This window comes from Microcebus murinus, chromosome 9 (genome assembly GCF_040939455.1).
Source record: "Microcebus murinus isolate Inina chromosome 9, M.murinus_Inina_mat1.0, whole genome shotgun sequence".
Classification (NCBI taxonomy): domain Eukaryota; kingdom Metazoa; phylum Chordata; class Mammalia; order Primates; family Cheirogaleidae; genus Microcebus; species Microcebus murinus.
In genome coordinates, this window is record NC_134112.1 from 2,467,082 (window position 1) to 2,483,665 (window position 16,584).

Below are 16,584 nucleotides of genomic sequence, written 5' to 3' on the forward strand. Positions count from 1 at the left end.
TCTTTCTTTAGAGCTGCTGCTCTTCCCACTTCTACTCATCTGCTCCTCTCTGTGCAGAAGCAAGAATGATCTTTAGAAATAGATGTGTGCTATCACATTTATTCAGGGTGCTTCAATCACTGTTTTTTCTGTGCACCAGAATTAAATTTTAGACCCTAAGAAGACCTTGCAAGCCCTGCATGTCACCGTCCCCCATGCTTCCACTCTCATCATATACTGGCAGCTTCCTTATTTCTGTCACTCCACCATGAAGGAAGTTAAGGAGAGATACCGCAAGATACCCTAAACAGACGACCCCCTACTGGGGAGGGGGAGCTGGAGCTGGCTGTATAGTGGTGTGTTCGGAGATGGATGTCTTTCCCCAGGCAGTTAATGGTTCTGGGAGGTAGTTCCCATCAAAATGCCCAAAGAGTGGTCATCTACTTGCACATGCTGCTGACAGTAATGGGCTGTCCCAACATACCCAGCTGGTTGTCAGGCTAACAGAGTTGAAAGTTTGTCATCTTAGGCCAAAAGTAGAGAGACAGAATGGGTTATGGAGACCCAGGTGCCTGTGGATGGGCCACCAATAGCTGGTGGCAGCTCAAGTCAGACCAACTAGAAATGTCAGCTGCAATTTCTCTCTCCCTGCCCTCTTAACCAGATGCATGCTTACAGTGGCAGATACTCATGCCACAGAACTGGAAACTCATTAGCACCTGTTAGTGCAAGAGAAGCCTAGAATTTGAAGGGGAAATTGAAAAACTCTGATATGATATCTGCATTTTATATCACAGAATAAAGAAAACTATTTTGAAAATTATTTTATTACACATTATTTTATGTTTAAAATTAATTTCTGTCATAATTACCTTTGTTTTTTTGCTCTTTCCCACTAACTTAAAACATAAAATTTAAAAGTAATTGAGAGAACTGTAGGGAAAAATAAGTAATCTTCAGTAGTTAGTGGAAGAAATTTCTGGGATTAGTTTTGACTTATTCAGAATGAGTTGGAAGTAAAATTTGGAAAATGATATATAAGAAGAAAGAAAGTTGGAAAATAACAAATGAGTTTGGAGAATTATTGCACAGATGACACTACTTCTATGGTGCCACTTAAAATAATCTACAGATTTTTTAGCAAAAGGCCATTCCTTTTTCTTAGGAGTGTTTGTGGAGAGAATGAGTCAATTTTATTCTAATTATTTTATTAATAATAATTGGAATTTTCTGTCACTGTCAACATAAAAAATTTTAGGAGCTTACACTGTATATATGGAATATTTTTATTTGTAAAATAATGTTTTATTTGTAAAATAATTAATGAAAGCAGACTTTGCAAAACAGAAATGAACTATAAATAACAAACTGTAACTGGTTTTTAAAATTTCACTCTTCTGAAAAAAATGGCAGATTAGTGGTGGCCTCTCGGCTCACTGCTCCAGAGAAGGAGGTGAAGAACTCATAGGGCTATACACGAGTGGATCACTCCCTCCCAAGAACAGTGTCGTGAATCTGTGGTGAAACAGTGTGGGACATGCAACACAGAAATAAAGGTGACAGGGAGATACATTTGCAAAGACTGGAGAGTGCAAGAAATACAACAGGGAACAGAGAGCAGCACTGCCAGGCCAGCCAGCCAGAGTGATGTGTCCCACAGGAGCACGCCAGGCTCCTCGGCAGACTCCACACCCACTCAGACAGGTACACGCCTGAAGTCAGTGCAAAGCTGTGCCATGGGAGAACAGGCTCTGTGGAGAAGGGACAAAAGCGGGAAACATTTTGCACTCTCCAGTGCTCTGTGCTAAGTCCGCAGTGGGTGAGGGAAGGACTGGTCTGGGTGGTAACTTCTCATGACCAAGACCACGTGGGACCTTGGAGACAGGCACCTTACCCTTGGAGGTCAGCGGGACAAGAGCACAAGAGGTCAATGAGGAAAAGGGGCCCTGCCTGTGGAAACCACTGGTGATTTGGCCGTCTCGGGGCGGGGGGAAGAGCTGGGCCCTCTCCTCACCAGACATGAACTGTAGGACTTTCATGCTGAAGTAACAGCTGGCAGACTGTTGATTCAGCCTACCAGACCGGCTTCGGCTGACTCCTGAGTGTTTGCTCCCAACACTAGCTCTCCAGGGGTGGAAGGCTGCCATCTTTGGGGTCTTCAGTCCAGAAACACTATAGCAGTGGCAGTTTGGGCACTACTCCACTGCCAAACTGGGGACTTTAGTGCTGGACCGGCGGACTCCACCCTTAGAGATGGGGAGAAGTGAGAAAAGCAACTTCGTCTGTGCAGCTGGTGTGAATGTGCGGGAATTTGGTGCTGAAAAAATAGTCAGTGGCCTGTTGATTTGACTCACCAGACCAGCTTAGGCCATCAACTAAGAACATAGCTCCAGGGTTTGTTCTCCAGGTCTGGGAGCTACCAGCATTGAGGTTTGTGGACAGGGAAGGAAAACCCCGGCCAGAGAACTCAGCAATTGTACCAATTGACCCCTCCCATCAGGAGCAGCCCTCCAAGTGTGATGAAAGGCCCTGAATAACATATCAGTGGCTCCTCCTAGTATCAGGCCAAGCAACCATTGAAGCACACACATTCAGGCTTCCATATACCAGCTGTGAACTATCTTGCTCCTACCCCCAATGTAAGGGAGAACAGGGCCCAAGCAATCCTCAGGAGTGGCAAGGCCCCTCCCAAATATCAGGACATTCATATAACACATCAGGGTGACCAGAGCCTACCACAGAGACATCAGATTATATCAATATCTGGCTCCTCCACACAGACTACAATCAACCATAGAGAGTATAACCCCATTGCTTTACACAGGGCCATCCATCTCAAGCTATTAGAGGGCAGTGAAGTCATATCCACAAGTATGATCCACCAGCTGGGAAATTAAACTGAGGACCAAATTCACTAGTCTCCATTGGCAAGAGGTGAAGACAACAGGTCAGAGGTAACGCATAGGGATATTAAAATATCCCTATGGCAATACAGGACCAGCAGGACTTTCCCCAGCAGTGTTAAAGAACAAGAACAACCCTTGGGACTTGGAGATAAGGCCATAACCGGTCCTAGCACCTCCAGTTCTCTACCAAGAAGCCTAATGAGAAAAATAAGTGAAAGAACACAGGAAACATGAAAGATCAGAGTGAAAAGTCACCCCCAAAAGAAATCATTACATCCTCAACAACAGATACCAACTTAAATGAAATGATTAAAATTATAGAGGAAGAATTCTGCATATGCATTATAAGAAAACTCAGTGGAATTGAAGAGAAAATAGAAACCCAATACAAAGAAACCACAAGAACAATGCAGGAAATAAATGAAAAATTCTCTAAAGAAATTGAAGTATTACAAAAGAACCAAACAGAAATAATGGAAATGAAATAGGCACTCAAGGAACTACAAAACAGAGTGGAAAGCCTTAAGAATGGGGTGGATCATGCAGATTCTTTCCGAATCTCAGAGCATGAGGATAAAACCTATGTGCTAAACAAATCAGATGAAGAAAAAGAACACAGAAATAAGAGATATGAACAAAACATAAAAGAAATGTGGGATTATGTAAAGAAACCAAACATAATAATTATAAGATTCCCTGAGACAGAATAAGAAAATACACAAGGGCTGAAAATCTATTTCTTGGAATTATGGAGGAAAACTTACCTGGCCTGGCCAGAAATCTAGATATCCTGGTACAAGAAGCATACAGAACTCCAAGGAGACTCAATGTGAAAAAGCAATCACCATGTCACATAGTTATTAGGCTGGCCAAGTAAACATGAAAGAGGCAATTCTTTGAGGAAGAAGACAAAAACAGAAGGTAACCCACAAAGGAAAACCTGTCAGACTAACTGCAGACTTCTCAACTGAAACTTTACAAGCCAGAAGGAACTGGGGACTCATCCTCAATCTTCTAAAACACAATAATAGCCAAGCTATAATTCTTTATCCAGAAAACCTACACTTCTTATATGAGGAAGAAATAAAGACGTTCCCAAACAAGCAATAATGATGGAATTTGTGAAGACCAGACCTGCCCTGCAGGAAGTTCTCAGACCTGCATTATACACTGAACAGTGCAGCAGACATCCACCAATGAAAATTACTCAAGAGTTAAATTCCACAACATTGATTCCACAATGGCTTGAAAGGTCAAACAAAACAAAAAGAATTTATCCAACAGTATGAAAAGAAATCTACCCAAAAGATCAATTCTCCTAATAAATGTGAATGGCTTAAATTGTCCACTGAAGAAACCTAGACTGGCTGACTGAATAATAATAATAATTTTAAAAAGCCAAGTATCTGCTGTCTCCAGGAAAAGCATCTTACCCAAAAAGATGCTTTCAAATTCAAGGTGAAGTGTTGGAAAGCAAACTTCCAGACAAAAGGAAATCCAAAGAAATGTGGGGTAGCAATTCTTATACCAGATAGCATAAACTTTAAAACAGCATAAATAAAGAGAGGCAAATAAAGAGAGGCAAATATATAGTGATGAAAGGAAAAATCCAACGAGAAGACTTAACAATTCTTAGTATTTATGCACTTAATACAGGAGGGCCCAGATACATAAAGCAAACCCTATCTGATCTAAATAACATGATAAACAATAATACCATAGTATATAGATTTCAACACCCCACTGACTGAACTGGACAGATCCTCCAAGAAGAAAATGAGCAAAGAAACAATGGACATAAACAGAGCTCTAGAACAAATGGGCCTAACAGATATCTAGAGAATATTCCACCCAAATAAAACTGAATATACATTCTCATTAGCTCATGGAAACTTCTCTAAAATCAATTACATCCTAGGCCACAAATCAGATCTCAATAAATTTACAAAAGTAGAAATTATGCTATGTATCTTCTCAGACCATAGTGGAATAAAATTAGAGATCAATTCCAATAAAAACACACACCACTTCACAAAATCATAAAAATTAAATAATCTATTGCTGAATGAATATTGAGTCAAAGAGGAGATACAGGCAAAGATATACAATGTAACGAAAATGTCAAACACAAACAAAAAAGAAAAATAAACTTTTAATTGGGTGGTTGGCAGGCAGGAGGGAGGAGGAGAAGAAGAGTGTATACTTACATAATGTGTGTGGTGCACACCACTGGGCGATTGGACACGCTTGACTCTCTGGCACATTGGGTGGAGGGGAGCAGGGGCAATATTTGTAACCCTCACAATATTTGTACTCTCATAATATGGTGAAATAAAACGAAGGAAAAAAATGGTGCTGAGACATCCAGACACCCCTCCCTGTACAGGTCCTTCCTCCCTGGCCAAGCTTCAAGAATCCAGCTTTGCTCTTCTCAATAACCCTGTGGGGATCCCTTTTCAAGTAATAGGAATATTCACTGTAGGCTGTGAGGAAACACCCTTCTCACCCTACATAGAGTGGCAGACAGCTAGGAGAATACATTAGCCCATGGGCCGCTCATCCTTACCAGTCCTAAAAACACTGCTTTTTATAAACTTCACCTTCTGTTGTCCCTGTCATTAGCCCACCTCATTTCAGGAGAAGTCTATTACAAATTACCATTCCTAAACTTTCAGGTCCTTCTCAGGGATTACATTTAAAGTTAGTGGTTTCCTCATGACAAAGAGGAATACCTTATTCTCATTAAACCTGCTCCAGTCTCTGGGGAAAGTTTTCTGGAGACCAGATGGATTTCAGGGACCTGGGAAATAGGGTTGTCAACATTTTTATTTTACCAAGTAAGGGAAATTTTTAACAACTATCATTAACAATTATTTTGCAGACAAAAAGTTATCTTAAGCACCCTCTAAGTGGGGAAGATAGAATTTTTCAATATAGTCCTCTGCAACTTAGCAGGTGACATCAACACTTTCACAGCAAGCAGACACTTCCGTGGGGGTTTGCATTACAGCACCTCTTTCCACAGCACTCATGTGACAGCTACCTGCATGACTGAAATACCCATCCTCTCTAAAAACAAAGGAAAAGGATTGAAAGGGATGCTGTGAAATTCCTTCCAGATCTATGATTCTGTAACTTAATAAAATGCCAGTTGCTTTCTGCTTGCAAAAAAAAAAAAAAAGATTCTTGAAACTAAATAATAATGGGGATACAAATTATCAAAATCTGTGGGATACAACAAAAGCATTCCTGAGAGAAAACCAATAGCATTAAATGCCCACATCCAAAAGATGGAAAGTTCACAAATCAACAACAAATAAACTGTCTCAAGGAACTGAAGATGGAAGAGCAAATCAATCCTAAACACAACAGAAGAAAAGAAATAACTAAGATCAGAGAAGAACTCAATGAAATCAAGAACAAAATAACTACACAGAAGATTAATAAAAGCAAAAGTTGGATTTTTGAAAAGATACACAAAATTGACAGCCCTCTTGATAGATTGACAAGAACTAGAAAGGAAAGGACTCCAATAATTTCAATTTGAAATGAAAAAGGAGAGGTGACTGCAGACATCACAGAAATACAAAACATTATCCTGAATACTATAAAAATCTATATGCCTAAGAACTACAAAATGTGGAGGAAATGGACAAATTCTTAGAAACACAGAATCTCCCTAATTTCAATCAGGAAGAAATAGAAATCCTGAATAGACCAATAGGAAGCACAAAAAGTTAAGTAGTAATTAAAAATATCCCAATAAAAAAAGTTCCAGACCAGATGCGTTCACCTGTGAATTTTACCAAACTTACAAAGAAGAACTCATAGCTAAACTGCAGAAATTATTCCACAACATTGAGAAGGATTGAATCCTCCCCAACTCATTCTATGAAGCCATTATCATGTTGATACCAAAGCCAGGTAAAGACACAACAAAAAAAGAAAACTATGGACCAATAACCCTTGTGGATATAGATGCAAAAATCCTCAACAAAATCTTAACAAACCAAATTGAACAGCACATAAAAAAAAATAATTCATCATGATCAGATGGATTTTATCCAAGAGATGCAAGGATGATTTGACATATGCAAATCTTTAAATGCAATACATCACATAAATAAAATCAAGAACAAATACCATATAACTCTCTCAAGAGATGCATAAAAAACATTTGGGCCGGGCGCTGTGGCTCACGCCTGTAATCCTAGCTCTTGGGAGGCCGAGGCGGGCGGATTGCTCAAGGTCAGGAGTTCAAAACCAGCCTGAGCAAGAGCGAGACCCCGTCTCTACTATAAATAGAAAGAAATTAATTGGCCAACTGATATATATATAAAAAATTAGCCGGGCATGGTGGCGCATGCCTGTAGTCCCAGCTACCTGGGAGGCTGAGGCAGAAGGATCACTCGAGCCCAGGAGTTTGAGGTTGCTGTGAGCTAGGCTGACGCCACGGCACTCACTCTAGCCTGCGCAACAAAGCGAGACTCTGTCTCAAAAAAAAAAAAAAAAAAAAAAAACAAAAAAAAACATTTGACAAAATCCAGCACACTTTTATGATAAAAACTCTTAACAAAATAGGCATAGATGGATCATATCTTAAAATTATTAAAGCCAACAATAAACTCACAGCCAACATCATACTAAATGGGGAAAAATTGAAAGCATTCCCACTTATAACTGGAACCAGACAAAGTTGCCCATTATCTCCAATTCTACTCCATATAGTGCTAGAAGACTTAGCCAGAGCCATCAGACAACAGAAGGAAATCTAGGGTATCCAAATTGGGGCAGAAGACGATAAATTATCACTCTTTGTTGACCTTATGATATTATATCACAATTATTTAACGAAGAGACTCCTGCAATTGATAAATGAGTTCATTAAAGTCTCAGGATACAAAATCAATGCACACAAATCAGTAGCATTCTTATGGCAATAACAGTCATGCTTAAAATCAAATCAAAGATGCAAGACCTTTCACAATAGTATCAAAGAACATTAAATATTTAGGACTATATTTAATGAAGGAGGCGAGAGACCTGTATAGGGAGAACCACGAAACACTGAGAAAATAAATTGTAGAATATGTAAACAGATGGAAAATCCTGTCTTGATCATGGATTGATAGAATCAATATTCTTAAAATATCCATAGTATCTAAAGTGATCTACAGAATTCATGCAATCTCTATCAAAATACCATCATCATTCTTTGCAGATATAAAAAAAAATAATTCTACCCTTTGTATGGGACCAGAGAAGACCTCATGTAGCCAAAGCAATCTTAAGCAAAAAGAATAAATTGAGAGTCATCAGTCTATCAGACTTCAAGATTTACTACAAGGCTATAGTAACCAAAACATCATGGTACTGCCACAAGAACAGAGATATAGACCTTTGGAACAGGACTGAGAACGCAGATATAAAATTATCCTCATATTGTCATCTGATCTTTGACAAAGTAGACAAAAATATACACTGGGGAAAAGAATCTCTATTCAATGAAGGTGCTGGGAAAACTGGATAGCTACATGCAGAAGATTGAAATTGGACCCCCACCTCTCACATCTCACAAACATCAACTCATGATGGATAACAGACTTAAACCCAAGGCATGAAACTTTAAAAATTCCAGAAAAAAATGTTGGGAAAACTCTTATAGATGTTGGTCTAGGCATATAATTTGTGAAGAATACTCCCAAAGCAATCACGGCATCAACAAAAATAAACAAATGGGACCTGAAAAAATTAAAAACTTTCTGCACAGCCAAGGAAACTATCATAAGAGCAAATAGACAACCTACAGAATGGGAGAAAATATTTGCATGCTACACATCTGATAAAGGGCTGATAACAAGAATCTATATAGAACTTTAAAAAATTAACTACAAAAACTCAAAAAAAACCACATTATAAAGTGGGCAAAGGACATGAACAGAAACTTTTCAAAAGAAGATAGAATAATGACAAGCACACATATAAAAAAGTGCTCGACATCTCTAATCATCTGTGAAATGCAAATCAAAACCACAATGAGATATCACCTAATTCCAGTGAGAATGGCCTTTATCAAAAAGTCCCAAAACAACAAATACTGGCTTGGATGTTGAGAGATTGGAACACTCTTACACTGCTGGTGGGCCTTAAAATTAGTACAACTCCTGTGAAAAGTAATTTGGGGATATCTCGAAGATCTAAAGATAGAAATACTATTTGATCTGGCAATCCTACTACTAGGCATCTAACGAAAGGGAAAAAAAGACATTCTGTAATAAAGACATCTGCACTGGAATGTTTATAGAAGCACAATTCACAATTGTAAAGATGTGGAAACAACCGAAGTGCCCATTAATACATGAGTGGATTAATAAAATGAGACATATATATGTGTATGTGTGTGCAGTACACCATGGAGTACTCCTCAGTCATAAAAAATGACAAACTACCTCTTGTATTATCCTTAAGGGAGTTGGGGCCCATTCTTCCAAGTGAGGTATAACAAGGATGGAAAAACAAGCACCACATGTACTCGCTGTCAAATTGGTACTAACTGATCAATAATAAGGTGCTCACATGGAAGAAATATGCTTCGGGTGCAGGTCAGGTGGGGGCATGGGGGTGGGTAAACTCACAACTAATGGCTGCAGAGCTCACTGAATGGGGGAAGGGCATGCTTGTAGCCCTGGCTTACAATAGGCAAAAGCATTATATGTAACTAAAATGTTTGTACCCCCATAATATTCTGAAATTTAAAAAAAAGTTGAAAGAAAGAAAGCCAATAAGTTAACTGGCCATCTTTAGTCAGTGGAATTATGTGTCATCTATTTTTCTCTGATTCTTAATCAAGATAATGCGCATTTTTTTAATTTAAAAAGTATGAAAAAAGCAAGAGCACATAGTCACACACAAAATAAGAAAAAAATGCTATTTTTAGAAGAACAAGGATAATGTCATTGAAAAAAGTAGAGATTTAACTTAGTTTGATTTAAAAATCTACTTTAATAGTGAAAGCTATATAAAATATTTCAGTTATATACATCAAACACATTAGAGTTATTGATTATGTGGAGATGGGAGAGGGAAATGATAATAAAAGGGAAGATAAATGAATAAATAAAATACTTAAACAAAACAAAAAAAATTCCCATAAACCAAAGTAATATAGCTTTACTTGTTCAGTGTAAATATGTCTATTAGTTTTCATTTGCAATATAATAGAACACATATGAATGAAACAGATGAATAAGTGGATATGACTCATAGTCTTTTGGATGTACATTCTCCCAATTGGATTAACCCATGCTCTTCAATTCAATCAAGAAGGCACCAAGGGAGATAACATGAATTTAGAGTATGTTAATTTTCCTAGAGTCTTAAATTCTCTTCTATTTAATAAATTTACCTTTAACTTGATAGTCTTAATTTTATGTTTTAATATTTAACAACAAATTAACAGTAGAAGTCTGATTTTTTTTCTTGTCCTTATTTTATTTTCAATTGTCTGAGATGCATGCATAGATTTTAAGTGCTATAGCAAGTGTTGTGTCCCTTTACAGGGTTTTAGATTGTATTATGTGATGACAACCATCTGCTTAGCATCTCATTTATCTTATCCACTGAAGCAACTTGAAATTAAAATTGACAGTAATGCTCTTCTGCTGGCACTTGTCCAGAAAGGAAAGTGGTGTATGTACATCTATGCCGATCAAGAATAGAGTATCTTAACACTCAATACTTTCGGATTTAATTAGAATGCCATATAGTATGCTCTGTAAAAATAAAGTGATGCTGCAGACAAAATACAGATCTAATTGAGGAAATAGTATGGGTAGTTCAGAAAACCTCAATTCCATCACAGAATATTAAACAGGAAATATGGATATCTAGATTTCTTGGACCAATGTAGAAGCCACTTAGGAGTACATTGTTCCAATCTCAAATGAACTTATCTAATTAATTACTTTTATTAGTAAGGGAATTCAAATAAATTACTTCTTCCAACATCACTAAAAGCTGTGTGATAACAACACTGAATTTGAATTTAGAATGACTGGCTCAAAATTTGTACCCTGTGGCCTCTTAGCCTAGTATAATTGGTGAAATATATTTAAGCTCCTTATATCTGTCTCAGGCTCTGTCAAATGGGGCTGCTTAGAAAATTAGATAATGCCATTTATTAAAAATTTTTTTAGCAGCAAATAACAAATTACATAAAATCTTAAGACTATTTACAGGGTTGGGGATGCAGAGCCCTTCTCTTGGTCCTGTATTACTTTTTTATAGTGGGCTCAGAGATCTCTTTGAGGGATCTCAGAGATGGATAGAAGCTCTGGGTAAGGAAACCATTAAAATGTGACAATATGCATCATCATGCAATTGCCAAATGTTGTTAAAATTCAGTTATTTTACTTGTCAATGTGTGCTTGCAAAGTGCAGTTTTAAGACAAAAGCAAGTTCTTCTGATAGAATTAGTAGATGGATGTTGTGCTGTGTCACACGGGTGCCCTCTGCTTGATCAAGGGTTTTACTCCCACTGCCACTAGAACAGATGCATTCCTCTCTGGGAATTTTCCAAGGAGGCTGACTTAATCCTGGGGTAATCCCCTTCAATGACCAGTCAATATGGCGTATGAAGGCTGGTCCTTGCACCTCAGTTCAAGACATATTGAAAGTGTGACTCCCTGCTGCAAAGCTCCCCATAAGATCACCTGTTGCCTCTTTTGCAGTTCAATCGCACTTGTACATATCTCTCTGCTCAGTGCTGCTTTCCTCATCTCACAGAAGAAAACTCTAGTAAGAAAACTCCAAAACAGGATTTTGAAGTTACATCACCCCCTGGCTAACTCGCCCTCATTGCTGGTTGTAGATAAAGTCCAGATAGCCCTCTGGATGCTGCAATGGCACAACTGATAAAATTTTCAATGGTGGTGAAGGGTGATAGGATACCAGTGGCCGGCATAATATCTCAGGTGTTTGAGAGGCACAGGAGACCAGTTCTGTAAACATTATGGAAATAGATATCTGTTGTGGAGTTTATTGACACTTGGTAAAAAAGAATAAGGTTGAGGGTAGTTAATTATCAATTTAAGGCTTCCCTAGAAGCTTAAAAAATGTATTCTTCTCTTCTATAGCAAGAGTAAAGAATAAGCTGAGTGTCAAATCCAGGACTTAATTACAAGGGTAGGTGAGTCCCAAAGAAGGTTGAATCAACAACAGCACATTCCCTACATGGAATTCAGAGCTGTGAGTTGGAAAGAATGTGATCTGACAACATTGACTGTGAATATCTGAATTGATGTACTTGAGGACTTCAAAATTCCAAATGTTCCCTGAAATTTCTGTTCCTGCAGAAGTAGCTCACTCCTCTCTGTTAAATGACACTGCTGCCAGCTTCCTTGTAGACGATAAAGAAACTTTTGCCTTGTAAGATATTGAGCACCCCACACAGCATCCACTGCCCACTCAGCCTCTGCCGATCAGACCAAACTAATTAATCCAGCCCAGGAAGGGCTATGCTTGCTAGGGAATAAAAAGAGTCTATACACTATGATGTATAGTAGCATGTACAGTCACTAATAAGTACCACCAGTAGTCAGACAAGTATGCAACTGGGTCCTGAGGATGCTAAAGCAAAGGTTGTGAGAATGCGCATTTAGATAAGGGAGAGTTTACAGAAGGAGAAGGAAAGCAAAGATGAGTACTTAACACCTTTGCAAAGAATCTTAGATGTTCCCAGTACATGCTAGGGTGGCCCTTGTAATCCTGCACAAAGTAGTAACCCAACTTAAATAAAGTAGAACTGTAAGAACTTCTAGGAAAAATAGCAGAGGAGTAGAATCAAAAGACTTAGGGAAGTTACCCTATTAGCATATTTTTATTACACAAGGTTGAAACCCCACAAGTCGACTATGCCCCAGGGGAGATCCCAGAGAGCACACTGCTTATAAAGAATGTTGTGGTGTGAAAGCACCATACTCATTGGGAGACTTAGTGGCTACTGACCTCTTCTTGTTGGGATGATGGAGGCAGATGGTATTACAAGACTGGGCTCTCTATAACACAGGCACCCTGAAATAGTAGGACCAGGTGCAGAGCTTAACTATAGGAAGCAAGCTCATCATAATTAGTGGCAAGGCCTGAGTGATAGCCAGGGGTTGCTGACCTCAATGAAATTACAGAGATGTTTAATAAAACATGGTGCACTTAAGGGTAAGATGGATGGGCAGCCAAGAAGAATAATGCTTAATTCATATAATAAAAATTAAATCAAGGAAGGGCATTTTCAGCTTCAACATATAAAAGGTTTGAAAGTTGTCTCTCTCATCCTCATAGCAAGAAAAAGAACTGAAAATCCACAATTTTCTTAGTCCCATCATGGAATTGAGGTCACTGGACAAACTGCCACCCACAAAGCTCAAATTACAATTAAACACAGAGAATCACAGTGGTGGTATCAGCTTACCAGGAGCATAAGCTGCTGGAGAGTGATTGGTTCAAACACTTAAATGACAGCTTTCATGAGGGCTGGAGGCTGAATGTGGGCTAGCTTGACAACTAAAAACTCCTGCTGTCCAGTGTGGCTGAGGAGCACACTTCCATGGGTTTTACCTCCAGGAGTTTAGGTTATAATGGGAAAGATCAGGAAAAAAAAATCCCCTCCTCTTCTGGGAAGGTGCGGAGAAGGAAAGTAATTGTTTACAGTACTCTCAGAGCTTTCTCCATGATAAAGAATTGTCCCCTAAAGAAAACTATTCTCTATCAAAACGTTATCTGATGTTAATAAAGTGGAATAAAAAACTTCAACCCTTCTAACATTTTTGTCTCATATAAGGGGAGAAAAAAATAATACCAAGAAATACTTCTGAAGGTCACAGCCCAAGGATGCAGGCTCACTTTGAAAATGGGATTTCATCTTTATCTTATAGAAAGCATCCCTCACAGCACCTTACCACCAAATCAACACAGCTCCAGTATAATAAGCCGTGGATTACAGCTAAGAGAGCTGCAAGACATTGACTCTGTTTAAGAAGTAGTTGTCATAAACAAGGAAATCAAGATGAAAATCAAAAGATTCTTTGAACTAAATGACAAAGGAGACACAAGTTATCAAATCCTCTGGGACACAGCTACAGCAGTCCTGAGAGGAAAGTTTATTTCCATAAATGTCTATATTGAAAGTCAGAAAGATCAAAAATAGACAACCTAATGAATTGACTAAAAGAGATGGAAAAAGAAGAACAGACCAACCCAAAATCCAGCAGAAGAAGTGAAATCAACAAGATCAAATCAGAACTAAATGAAATTGACAACAGGGAAACTATACAGAAGATTAATAAAACAAAAAGCTGGTTCTTTCAGAAAATAAACAAAATTGACACGCCTTTGGCTAGACTAACAAAAAGCCAAAAAGAAAAATCTCTAATAAGCTCTGTCAGGAACAATAAAGGAGAAATTACAACTGATGCCATGGAGATACAAGACATAAGTTATGACATGACAAAAACCTTTATGCACACAAACTGGAAAATGTGGAGGATGATGGGCAAATTCTTAGAAACACACAGCCTCCCTAGGCTCAACCTGAAAGAAATAGAATTCCTGAACAGACCAATATCAAGTACTGAAATTGAAACAGCAATAAAAAACCTTCCTAAAAAGAAAAGTCCCAAACCAGATGGTTTCACACCCATATTTTACCACACCTACAAAGAAGATCTGGTGGCTGTCCTGCAGAAATTTTTCCACAACATCAGGAAGGATGGAATCCTCGCCAACACATTCTATGAAGCCAATATACCCCTGACACCAAAACCAGGAAAGAATGCAACAAAAAAAGAAAACTACAGACCAATATTCCTCATGAATATAGATGCAAAAATTCTCAACAAAATTCTAGCTAATCGAATCCAGGTGCTTATCAAGCAAATAATCGATCAGGACCAAGTGGGCTTCATCCCAGGGATGCAGGAATGGTTCAACATATCCAAATCTATAAATGTAATTCACCATATAAACAGAAGCAAAAACACAAACCATAGGATCCTCTCAATAGACGCAGAAAAAGCATTTGACAAAATTCAATATGCTTTTATGATAAGAATGCTTAACAAAGTAGGCATAGATAAGGCTTACCTAAAAATGATACAAGCCATATATGACAAACCCACAGCCAATATTATACTGAATGAGGAAAAATTGAAAGCATTCCCAATGAAAAAAATAAAGTACCTAGGAATATATTTAACTAAGAAGGTAAAAGACCTCTACACGGAGAACTATGAAACACTGAAGAAGGAAATAGCGAAGGATGTAAACAGGTGGAAGACCATACCATGCTCGTGGTTCAGCAGCCTCAACATTGTTAAAATGTCTATACTACCCAAGGCAATAAAAACAAAATAGGAGGTATCAATTTACCAGACTTCAAACTATACTACAAGGCTATAGTAATTAAAACAGCTTTGAATTGGCACAAGAACAGGGACATTGACCAGTGGAACAGAACAGAGAACCAAGATAGAAAACCATCCTCATATAGCCAACTAATCTTTGACAAAGCGGACAAAAGCATACACTGGGGAAAAGAATCATTATGCAATAAATGGTGCTGGGAAAACTGGATAGCCACGTGTAGAAGACTGAAACAAGACCCACATCTCTCATCTCTCACAAAAATCAACTCACTCTGGATAACAGACTTGAACCTTAGGTGTTAAATGATTAGAATTCTAGAGGAAAACATAGGAAATGCTCTTCTAGACACTGCCCTAGGCAAAGGATTTATGAAGAAGACCCCAAAAGCAATCACAGCATCAACAAAAATAAATAAATGGTACCTGATCAAATTAAAAAGCTTCTGCACAGCCAAAGAAACTGTCAAGAGAGCAAACAGACAACCCACAGAATGCGAGAAAATTTTCGCAAGCTACACATCCTATAAAGGGCTGATAACTAGAATCTATTTAGAACTGGGGAAAATCAGTAAGGAAAAATCAAATAACCCTATCAACAAATGGGCAAAGGACATGAACAGAAACTTTCCAAAAGAAGACAGTATAATGCCCAGCAAACATATGAAAAAATGCTCAACATTTCTAATTATCAGGGAAATGCAAGTCAAAACCACAATGAGATATCACCTATCTCCAATGAGATTGTCCTTTATCAAAAAGTTCCCAAACAATAAATGTTGGCGTGGATGTGGAGAGATAGGAACACTCCTACATTGCTGCTGGGACTACAAACTAGTTCAACCTCTGTGTAAAGCAATACAGAGATACCTTAAAGAAATACAAGTGAATAAACCATTTGATCCAGCAATCTGGATCTACCAAATGATCTGAGTATCAACCCAAAAGAACAAATGTCACTCTATGAAAAAGACACCTGCATTCGAATGTTTATAGCAGCAGAATTCACAATTGCAAAGATGTGGAAACAACCCAAGTGCCCATCAATACATGAGTGGATTAATAAAATGTGGTATATGTATACCATGGGGTACTATTCAGCTCTAAGAAACAATGGTGATATAGCACCTCTTGTATTTTCCTGGATAGAGCTGGAACCCATTCTACTAAGTGAAGTATCTCAAGAATGGAAAAATAAGCACCACATGTACTAACCAGCAAATTAGTATTAACTGATCAACACGTAAGTGGACATATAGGAATAACATCTATTGGGTGTCGGGCAG